Here is an 11,126-nt window from a genome sequence, read left to right on the forward strand (position 1 = left end):
ACCCAAACAGGCGCCAGAGTGTAGCGATTAGGGGATTTTCACAGTAACTTCATTGCAGTGTTAATGTAAGCCTACTTGTGACACTAATAAATAAACATTAAAATGCTTTAATAACTGCTGTCTCCACCTGTTCTGCCACCTTCAATAATATATACACAGGATGGAGGAGGGATAGGGGTGCAAGGCCAGAATTGGGTAGGATGATAGGTTGGAGTTAGATTGGAGCAGGAGAGTTTGAATGCGAGTTGTTTGTTTAATTAGGGTGCTTTAAATGTGTGCTATGAACACTGTCAGCTCCTAATTGTTCCCTCAGACTGGGGGAGGGAGGTAAAATGAAGAAACGGGTGAGTTAAAGCCGGGTGGGGGAGAAGAGAGTGAGGGCATGAGTTTCCAATCCTGAGAACTTTCTTGCATTGAAAACCCAACAAATTGGAAAAAGACAACCTTTGCCAGCCAGTCATTTTAACAATGATATCACTCTTCAAATAGCTCTTATTAGGTCTCATTCTTGGCGCTGGCTTTAGCTCAGTGGTTACTTCGCCTACCTTGAACTTACCAAGCAGGTGGTTGCGAGTTCGCATCCGCCTAACCACGGGCGCTGTTCGGCGTTTTGTTTCACTTTACAATACATGATAAACCCCAGTTAATGTCTGCTTTAGGTGACTGATTATACATTTTGAAATGTGGGAATTATTTTTGATGTTTATTTAGGGGGTGGAATTCGCCAGTAAAAACTCGCCAGTTTATTTAATTAATTTCATGTAATTTAACTTTCTCCCCGAATCTAGTGTGGCCCCGCATCAAAATCCGATTTGAGTTGAAGATTCTCCGCAGCCCCTAAATGCTCCCTGATCCATGTGCAATGCAACTTTTATTCATCTTTATTTTGCCTGCTGGACCAGCTGCTTCCGGGACTTGTTTCGTCAATGATTTGCCCCTCCTTGACCCGAGATAGCGCCCAGCTTTTACCCGGTGCTGCTTACTCGATTCACTTCTTGCTTACACCAGTCACTCCTCTCTCTTTCTCTAAAGCAAAGAGCCGCTATTGTGGTCGCCCTTCCTCATGACCGCATTGCTGTCTGCTGCCTTCAGCCCAGGCCTTTCCTACAGGAGCCGGGATAGCGAGAGGACTCAGCATTCACTAAGCAGCGAGCTCAGGGTTTGATACTTGTCCATTTACAGCGCCTCCAACTGCCTCCTGAACTGTAGTTCAGAACATTAAAACTTAGACGAAAGGGGACGTTCAGCGCAACAGGGAATAAAGCGGATTTAAAGTTTATGCATTAGTGTCACAAGCAGGCTCACATTCAGATTGCGATGAAGTTACTGTGAAAATCTGCAGGACTTTGGGGAAAGAGAGGGAGAGTCGAACAGGCACGATGGGCTGAATGGTCCCCTATGAAGCGGAAGACCTCTCCAATGTCTATAAGCTCTTATGTCAGTGCAATGCATTTGTTCAAGAAATTCATTCAGAAGCTCACTTCTAAAGTGCCACTGGTATTATAATACATTCTGTCTAATGAAGGTTGCAATGTGTTTCCGCCTCCACTCCAGTTATAGTCCAATGTGAAGTGCAATTGCTTACACAGGATCATAAGAGTGGTAGAGCAGAGAAGGTCATTTAGTAAATCGTGCCTGTGCTACCTCTTTGAAATAGCTACACAATCAATCTCCCTCCATAGCTTGCTGCCTCGCATCTTTTCCCTTGAATATCTAACAATTTCAAAACTTATTACTGAATCTGCTTCCACCGCCCTTTCCAGCTGTATGAATCTACAAGCTGCTGCACTGGGCAGAAAAATGGTTTGGCACAGCCAAGAAGGGCCAAAAGGCCTGTTTCTATGCTGTAATGGTCTATGGTTCTTTCATCAACCACTTTAAAACTTTGTTTTGCCTTACTTTAACTCTGTGTTCATATTGGAGAAGGATGCTGTAGGTTAATATGAGCCGTGATGAAATAGCAGAGCAGATTTGATGGGCCAAGTGGCCTAATTCTGCTCCTATGTCTTATGATCTTATAGGTAGAGAAATCAGGGCGGGGCACTGATTTACTTGAACAACTAAACATTAAGAGGGAGGAGGTGTTAATGGTTTTAATTAGCCTAAAAGTGGATAAATCCCCAGGCCCAGATGAGATGTATCCTAGGCTGCTGTGAGAGGCAAGGGGTGGGGGTCAAGATTACAGGAACTCTGACACTAATTTTCAAATCTTCTCTGGACACAGGGGAGGTGCTAGAGGACAGGAGGATAGCTAATATGGCATCAATATTCAAGAAGGGATGTAGGGAAAAACAAGGTAATTACAGGCCAGTGAGTCTAACATCACTGATAATGAATCTATAGGAAAACATTCTGAGGGCTTGAACTAATCTTCATTGGGGAAACAAGGATTAATCAAGGATTGTCAACATGGATTTTTCAGGGGGGAAATCATGTCTTACAAATGTAATTGAATTTTTCAAGGAGGTGATTAAGTGTGTAGATGAGGGAAATGCAGTTGATGTAGTTGACATGTAAGGTTTTTGATAAGGTCTTACGTAGGAGGTTGATGAAGAAGGTAAGAGCAGAAGGGATCCAGGGCAGTTTGGCAAATCTGGATCCAAAACTGGCTTAGTGGCAGGAGGCAAAGGGTGAAGGTTGAAAGTTGTTTTGTGACTGGAGCCCTGTGTCCAGTGGTGTGCTACAGGGATCAGTACTGGGTCCCATGTTGTTTTTAGTGTACATTAATGATCTGGAGATGAATGTAGTAGGTATGATGAGTAAGTTCGCAGATGACACAAAAATTGGTAGTGCAGTAAATAGTGAGGAGATAAGCCTTAGATTACAAGATGATATAGATGAGCTTGTGGATGGGCAGAACAGCGGCAAATGGAATTTAACCCTGAAAAGTGTGAGGTAATGTATTTTGGGAGAACTAACAAGGCAAGGGAATATGCAATGAATGTTCAGACCCTAGGAAGTACGGAGCATTAGAGGGGCCTTGGGATGCATTTCCATAGATCTCTGAAAACAGCAGGACAAGGAAATAAGGTGGTTAAGAAGGCATATGGAATACTTGCCTTTATTTTGTAGACAAAAGTTGTACATAGGAGGAGGATTGGAATGAGGCACTCACTGAGTGTTAAAATGGGCGGCGTGGACTTGTAGAGCCAAAGGGCCTGTTTCCTGTGCTGTGTTGTTCTTTGTTCTTTGTTTGTTATTGACTGAGACATTGAATATAAGAGCAGGAAGGTTATGATGGAGCTGCATAAAATGTTAGTTAGGCCACAACTGAAATACTGTGTGCAGGTCTGGTCGCCACACTATAGGAAGGAAGTGATTGCACTCGAGAAGATGCAAAGGAGATTCACCAGGATGTTGCCTGGGCTGGAGCATTTCTGCTATCAAGAGAGATTGTGGAGGCTGGGGTTGTTTTCCTTGGAGCAGGGGAGATGTAGGGGGGACCTGATTAACGTGTATAAAATTGAGGGGCACAGATCAGGTGGATAGGAAGGAACTTTTGCCTTTAGCGGAGTCAATAATCAGAGGGGATGGATTTAAGTTAAGGGGCAGGAAGTTTACAGAAGGAGAAAGGAAAAACATTTTCACCCAGAGGATAGGGGGAATCTGTCTGAAATGGTGATAGAACCAGGAACCCTCACATTTAAGAAATATTTAGAAATATTTATTCAAGTGCTATGGCACTTGAAATGCCATAGCATACAAGGCTACGAACCAAGTGCTGGAAAATGGGATTAAAATAGGTGCCCAATGGCCAGCATAGACTCAATGGGTTAAAGGGCCTCTTTCCAAGCAATAAAATGCAATGACTCTAAAACGTGTCTTCTGGTTGCCACTGGAAACAGCTTGTCCTTATTAACTCTACGATGGTCTTGACACCTCCATTCAAACTCATCTTCAAATTCTCTAAGGATAACAGTCCCACTTCTCCAGTCTCGACATATAACTTGAGTCTCTCAATCCATTGTGGAAGCAGTTTATAAATTCACTTAGATCTTTGTTGTTTGTGGGAGCTTACTGTGCACAAACTGGCTTCCCAGTTTCCTACATTACAACAGAGGTTAAAATTTTAAAATACTTAATTGATCGGAAAATACTTTGGGATAAGAACAGAGTCCTGGAAAAACTCAGCAGGTTTAGCATATCTGTGGAGACAGAAACAGAATTAATGTTAGGAATCTGTATGACTCTTCCTCAGAGTTGAAAAGAGGTAGAAATGTGATTGGTTTTACACTGTTAAGGAGAGGTGGTGGCAGTGGTAATGTTGAAGACTAAAGTAGCTAATAATAGTGGCATAAAGTTCAGAAAGCAGAATGTGAGTCAGCACCACCTGAAAGCAAAACATCAGAACAAGTCAGAGCATCCCGGGGGTGGGAGTGGAGGGAAGAGGTTGGAAAAAATTATATCAAATTGGAGGAGAATGTTCATGATCTGAGGTTGTTGAACTCTTCACCTTGAAAACACATTAGTACACCTGGGGGCTGTGAAAGGCATTGTGTATACACAACAGAGAAGGAAATCAGCTGAGATGCATTGTTAATCTGCTGCTGACTGATTTGTGCTCACACTTGAAATTGATTTTCACCCAAGAGGACACCAAAAGAAAAAGCTCATCTATTCACCAGCACTGACTTTCTTTGTTTCAGGTGTAAAAGGTAAATCTTCACAATTGGCAATTTAGTTGTACATTTTCTGAATTAGACAGAATAGCACATTAGTCAGTGGTAAGGAAGTTTTTTTTTTCCCCTCTAGTCTTTCATGGGACGTGGGCATCACTTGCCACACCATTTCACAGGGCCATTAAGAGTCAGGAACATTGCTGTGTGTCTGGAGTCACATGTGGACCAGGCCAGATAAATAAGGCAGATTTTCTTCCCTAAAAGGCATGAGTAGGTGGTGTGGTGGTTCACATTACTAGGTACCAGGGTTCAATTCCCAGCTTGGATCACTGTCTGTGAGGAGTCTGCATGTTCTTCCCGTATCTGTGTGGGTTTCCTCTGGGTGCTTCATCCCACAGTCCAAAAGACATGCTGGTTAGGTGCATTGGCCATGCTAACTTCTCCTTCAATGTACCCGAACAGTGTGGTGACTCAGGGATTTTCACAGTAACAGTATTGCAGTATTAATGTAAGCCTACTTGTGACATGAATAAATAAACTTTAAAACTTTAGAGGACCAAATGGTCATTTATGACAATCAACAAAGTGTTGGATAAATTCAGCAAGTCTGGTGGCATCTGTGTAGAGAGAAACAGTGAACGTTTCAAGTCCAAATGACCCTTCTGCAGAACTGATTTTGTGCTCACCATTTATGAGACCAGTTTTCCAATTCCCAAATTATTAATTGAATTTAAATTTCACCAGCTGCTATGAAACCTTAACTCCAGAGTCTGAGCCTGGATTTCTGGATTACTAGTCCAATGACACTGCCAATATCTTCCCATATTAGTGACCAAGTCAGTTTTTGATAAGCGAGGGGATTAAGGGTTATGGGGAGAGGGCGGGAATGTGGAACTGAGACACAACAGATCAGCCATGATCTTATTGAATGGCGGGGCAGGCTCGAAGGGCTGGATGGCCTACTCCTGCTCCTATTTCTTATGTTCTTATAATATAATCCTGCTCCCATTATAAGGATGACACAGCACAGAATCCCAGCAACTGGCGATATGTAAGCAACATTTCCTCCGAAAAGTATTAAGAAGATCAAAATCATTGTCTTCAGCGCCTGTCACAAACTCTGTTCCCTAGCCGATGACTCCAACCCTGGTTTTCTTCACCAATGCTGAACTAGTTTGCAACCGTGACCTTCTGTTGAACCCAGAGTCAAGTTTTGGCTGTGTATTAGTTCCATAACCAAGGCCAACTTCCACCTCTGTCAGTTTGCCTTAGCTTCCAGATCTCCCTCCCTCAACCTCTCTGCTTCTCTCCTCGCTAAGCCACTTCCTAAATGTTACTTCATCTTTGGCTGAGTTTCGGTCACCAGTTCTAACACCTCCTTTTGTGGTTTGATATCAACTCTTATTTGATAATTGGTCCTGTGAAGCACCTTGGGACGTTTGCCATGTTAACAGTGCTTCATGTTGTGCCACTGGACTGTCCGACGCCCTCCAATTCGTTTCCTTCTCTTCCTCTAGGTGATATTTCAACATGTCTTTAATCTCTAATTGGACCTGACATATTGCAATTCACATTGCCAGAGAGCATAAACTGTGACCTTTTGATAGGAATGTGAGTGAATGTTCCTTCTGCTGTACGAACTGGGCCTTTTGGCTGCTGATGTTCTTGAGGATAACTAATGGAATCATCAAACAGAGCAGTCAGCTTGGGATATGTGTCCTTGCCCAAGTCAATAATAATGGTCTATTCAGCTTTTCTTCCTTGAGCCCTGAAACTATGTTTTATTCACGTTTCCTTTGACCTGCAACTTTAGTGTGTTGTAATCAAGACTCGTCGTTTGCGCTTGGGTAGAGTACATCAGTGTTTATTTAGCAACTTTTTTTCCCGACGACCCACTTTTACCAAGTGGCTATCCCCCAAAGCCCACACCACATTCACTGACTACTTGTCTCTGGCCTGCTCTTCCGCGTAACAAAATGATCTATGTCTACATTCAACTTAGTAGAAAGGCAAAGTAAATTGGAGGCAAGTGCATTTACAGGGCTCACTGACCTGTTTATCCTTATCTCATGTGGTCATGCAGTGGTACTGCAGTGAAAATTTCCCCAGAGAGAAAATGGGGGAAAAAAGGTCAGGCGATCATTGTTGGTGACCCATTTTTCAACATCCCATGGGTCACAACCCCCATTTTGTAAAAAAAACCTAGTATGACTAGAGATCTAGCTAATAATGATGTGAATGGGAATTCAAATCTCACCATGAACTTATTTTGACAGGGTAAGAAGTCTCACAACACAAGGTTAAAGTCCAACAGGTTTATTTGTAATCACAAACTTTCGGCATGCTGCTCCTTCACCAGATCAAGGAGCAGTGCTCCAAAAGCTCAGGATTCCAAATAAACCTGTTCGACTTTAACCTGGTGTTGTGAGACTTCTTACCATGCCCACCCCAGTCCACTGCCAGCATCTCCATTTCATTATTTTGACAGATAGAATGAAAGAAGGCATATAAATGAAACCGTACAATATTAACAGCAGTGCAGAAAGAGGGATCGGTGTTGTACATACGCAGATCTTTTGGAGGTGGAGAAGAGTTGAGAAGAGCAGTTAAATAGCCACAAGGGATTCTTGGCTTTATAAAGTGAGGTAGAGCATGCAAAGATAGCATTAAATACTGGCCTCATCATCGATATTCATATCCAATGAAATAATCTTTTTAAAAAGAAGTAAATGACGCTGGATAATTTTCAAACACTGGTTAGGCCCCAGCAGGATACTGAAGCCAATTCTGCACACCGCATTTTCAGGAGCATGTCAAGGCTCTGAAATGGTGCAGAGTGTTACTTGAACAGTATCAGGGATGAAACACTTCAGCGACGTGGAGAGACTAGAGATTCTATGTTTAGCTCAGAAGACAGATAAAAGGCTGATGTTAATGGATGCTCCTGATACTTATTTGTGTTGCTTAAGAGTTGCTGTGGAACAGATGTGGTCGCAACAGGACAGAACGAGGTGGAGAAGCCTCTGATAGTCCATAACTGCTGGAGACGTTTTCCCCACTGAGCTCTAGTCTGACCAGAGGCCACGCTCTGTCATTTGTGCTGATAATTAGCTGCATGTCTTGAAGTCTGCTGCTGTAGTCATTAGCCCCAGAGGTCTGTTCTCTTACCAGCAGAGTTGCTGGTTACATAATTATTATTCAGCCACAGTACATACAAGGCCAATTTTTTTTGTAGTGAAGGCTATCCCTCCTGTTGTGAAGGAATATTTTCCCCAAATCTGATTTTCTTCAGGTAAAGTACTAACAAATTCTGCAATGATGTTTTCAATTCGAACTATTAATCTTATTAAGTATATTGATGCATACAAATTTGCAATTAAAATACTTGTTATTCCTGGGTTCTGAGCATCACTATTAAAGCACCTTGTTGCCCTTGAGAAAGTGGTCATGAGTCACATTCTTGAACCACCACAATGCACATGAGGGTGCGGTCCAGTGGTTAGCACTGCTGCTTCACAGCGTCAAGGACCCAGGTTCAATTCCTGGCTTGGGTCACTGTCAGTGCAGTCTGCGTGTTCTTCCCCCCCCTCCTCCCGGTGCTCTGGTTTCCTCCCAGTCTGAAAAACGTGCTGGTTAGGTGCATTGGCTATGCTAAATTCTCCCTCAGTGTACCCGAACAGGCGCCAGTGTGTGATGACTAGGGGATTTTCACAGTAACTTCAATGCAGTGTTAACGTAAATCTACGTTGTGACTAAAAAATAAACTTTACTTTAGTCTCCCACACTGCCACTATGGATGAGCTACAGGACTTTGGCCCTGTGCTGCGGAAGGTGCAGCAATGCAATTCAAAGTCAGAAAGGTGTATGATGCAGAAAAGTATTTAGTTGATGGTACTCCCACACACTTGCCACTGTTGTCCTTCTAGGCGGTCGATACCAATGGGTTGGGACATGCTCCTGAACTGGAGCAAATTCAAGTTAACAGCAAACAAGGCATCAATTGCAACGTGGTGCTATCTTTCTCAGCCTAACAGATTTTGCTTTGGGCAATACTAAAATACCCTTTGTTTTTTAAAATGGCATCTGACAAGTCAGGTGCTGGGAGCTTACTAATCAATATACTTTGTGCCCATGTTAGACAATGGATTTATTGGGTAAAAACAGGTAGGTATGAGGAAGATCATGTAACCCAGTGGGTTAATCTGTCCAGAAAACCATGGTCGTTTTTCTACTCACAGACCCACTGGCTCTTTAGCTGCTGATAACTGGATTCTGGGAGACACCAGCAACTTATCTATCTAGCACAGGAAGTTCAGCATGAGTCTTGAGCTCAAAATAATGGATTTGAGGGGACTTCGCTGTGTACAGAGTAGCTATTTTCCTGAGTACAACCACAATTTCAGCCAATGGGCTTGCTTTTTGAAGTGTCAAATCCTTCAGGAAGTCCTGAAAAGAGCTACAGAAGAAGGTACAGTCATAAGTGACTTTCAGAGCCACAAGTACACCCCAAAGTACTTTGCAGCCAAATGAAGTACTTCTGCAGTGTAGTCACTGTGGAATACATAAAGGAAATTTATCCATCATGGAAGCAGTAGGGAAAAATCAGAAAGGAGAGCCCAGATTTTCAACAGAACAAGAAAGAAATATTTTTTCTCTTCTTTTTCATCAAGGGAGGAACCTAATGCAAAAAACTTGAAAATTCTGGTGTACCTTTAATGTAAAAAAAATGGGTCACAGACACCAAGATCTTTCATACGTAGTAAGAAAAAAATACCCTTTGTATTTTAGTGTCAACTGGAAAAGAAAAAGTAAAGCACACGGAGAAACTTCAGAGCTCAGTGCATGTAACACATCAAGGAAATCCAAAATAGGAACAACTGTACTCCAGATACAAATCATTCACCATTTCACTTTCTGATCAAGTTCATACATAAATTAGCCTGGCAGGCTGAATTATCTCAGGGCAAACCAGCATGTCTCAAATGATTTAGACCTTGGACAGTGTACAGTTTTTTTTAAAAGAAGTCTTCAAGTTCCCGCCACAATCCAGCAAATCATTCTCAAAAACATTCCCAAGCTGTATCTGCTGATGGGCCATGAAATCTAAAATATGTGACAAAAGAAACACAGAGGAGTAACAAGATTTTTTTTTACACTTCAAGTTGCGTAATCTGGAATGCCCTGCCCAACAGGAAAGGGGGAACAGACTTAGTAGTAACTTTCAAAATACATATATGAAAAGGGGGAAGGAGTGATACAGAGGAAAGAACATTATCAGATCATTTCAAAAGAACAATACAGCACAGGAAACAGCCCCTTCGGCCCTCCAAACCTGCGATGCTCATTGGTCCAACTAGACCATTTTTCTGTATCCCTCCGTTCCCAGTCTGCTCATGTGACTATCTAGATAAGTCTAAAACGATCCCAGCGTGTCCGCCTCCACCACCCTGCTTGGCAGTGCATTCCAGGCCCCCACCACCCTCTGTTTAAAATACGTCCCTCTGATATCTGAGTTAAACCTCATCCCCCTCACCTTGAACCTGTGACCCCTCGTGTTTGTCACCTCCGACCTGGGAAAAAGCTTCCCACTGTTCACCCTATCCATACCCCTCATAATTTTATACACCTCTATTAGGTCTCCCCTCATTCTCTGTCTTTCCAGTTTACCCAATCTCTCCTCATAGCTAAGACCCACCATACCAGGCAACATCCTGGTAAACCTTCTCTGCGCTGTCTCCAAAGCCTCCATGTCCTTCTGGTAGTGCAGCGACCAGAACTGGACACAGTACTCCAACTGTGGCCTAACCAATGTTCTAAACAGCTGTAACATCAGATGCCAATTTTCATACTGTATACCCCATCCTATAAAGGCAAGCACGCTATATGCCTTTTTCATCACCTTCTCCACCCGTGCTGCCACCTTCAAGGACCTGTGGACTTGCACACCCAGGTCCCTCTGTGCATCTATACTTTTGATGGTTCTGCCATTTATTGTATAGCTCCCCCCTACATTAGTCCTACCAAATTGCATCACTTCGCATTTATCTGGATTAAATTCCATCTGCCATTTCACCGCCCAGTCTTCCAGCCTATCTATATCCTGCTGTATTCTCTGACAATGATCATCGCTATCTGCAAGTCCAGCCATCTTCGTGTCATCTGCAAACTTACTGATCACACCAGTTACACCTTCTTCCCAATCATTTTCATATATATCACAAATAGCAGATGTCCCAGTACAGAGCCCTGCAGGACACCACTAGTCACAAACCTCCAGCCAGAAAAAGACCCTTCCACTACTACCCTCTGTCTCCTATGGCCAAGCCAGTTCTCTACCCATCTAGCCACCTCTCCTTTTATCCCATGAGATTTAACCTTTTGCACCAACCTGCCATGAGGGACTTTGTCAAACGCTTTACTAAAATCCATATAGATGACATCCACGGCTATACCCTCGTCAACCGTTCTTGTCACCTCCTCAAAAAACTCCACCAAATTTGTGAGGCA

Source organism: Carcharhinus amblyrhynchos, chromosome 13, assembly GCF_965287045.1.
Source record: "Carcharhinus amblyrhynchos chromosome 13, sCarAmb.v2.hapA, whole genome shotgun sequence".
NCBI classification, from domain to species: domain Eukaryota; kingdom Metazoa; phylum Chordata; class Chondrichthyes; order Carcharhiniformes; family Carcharhinidae; genus Carcharhinus; species Carcharhinus amblyrhynchos.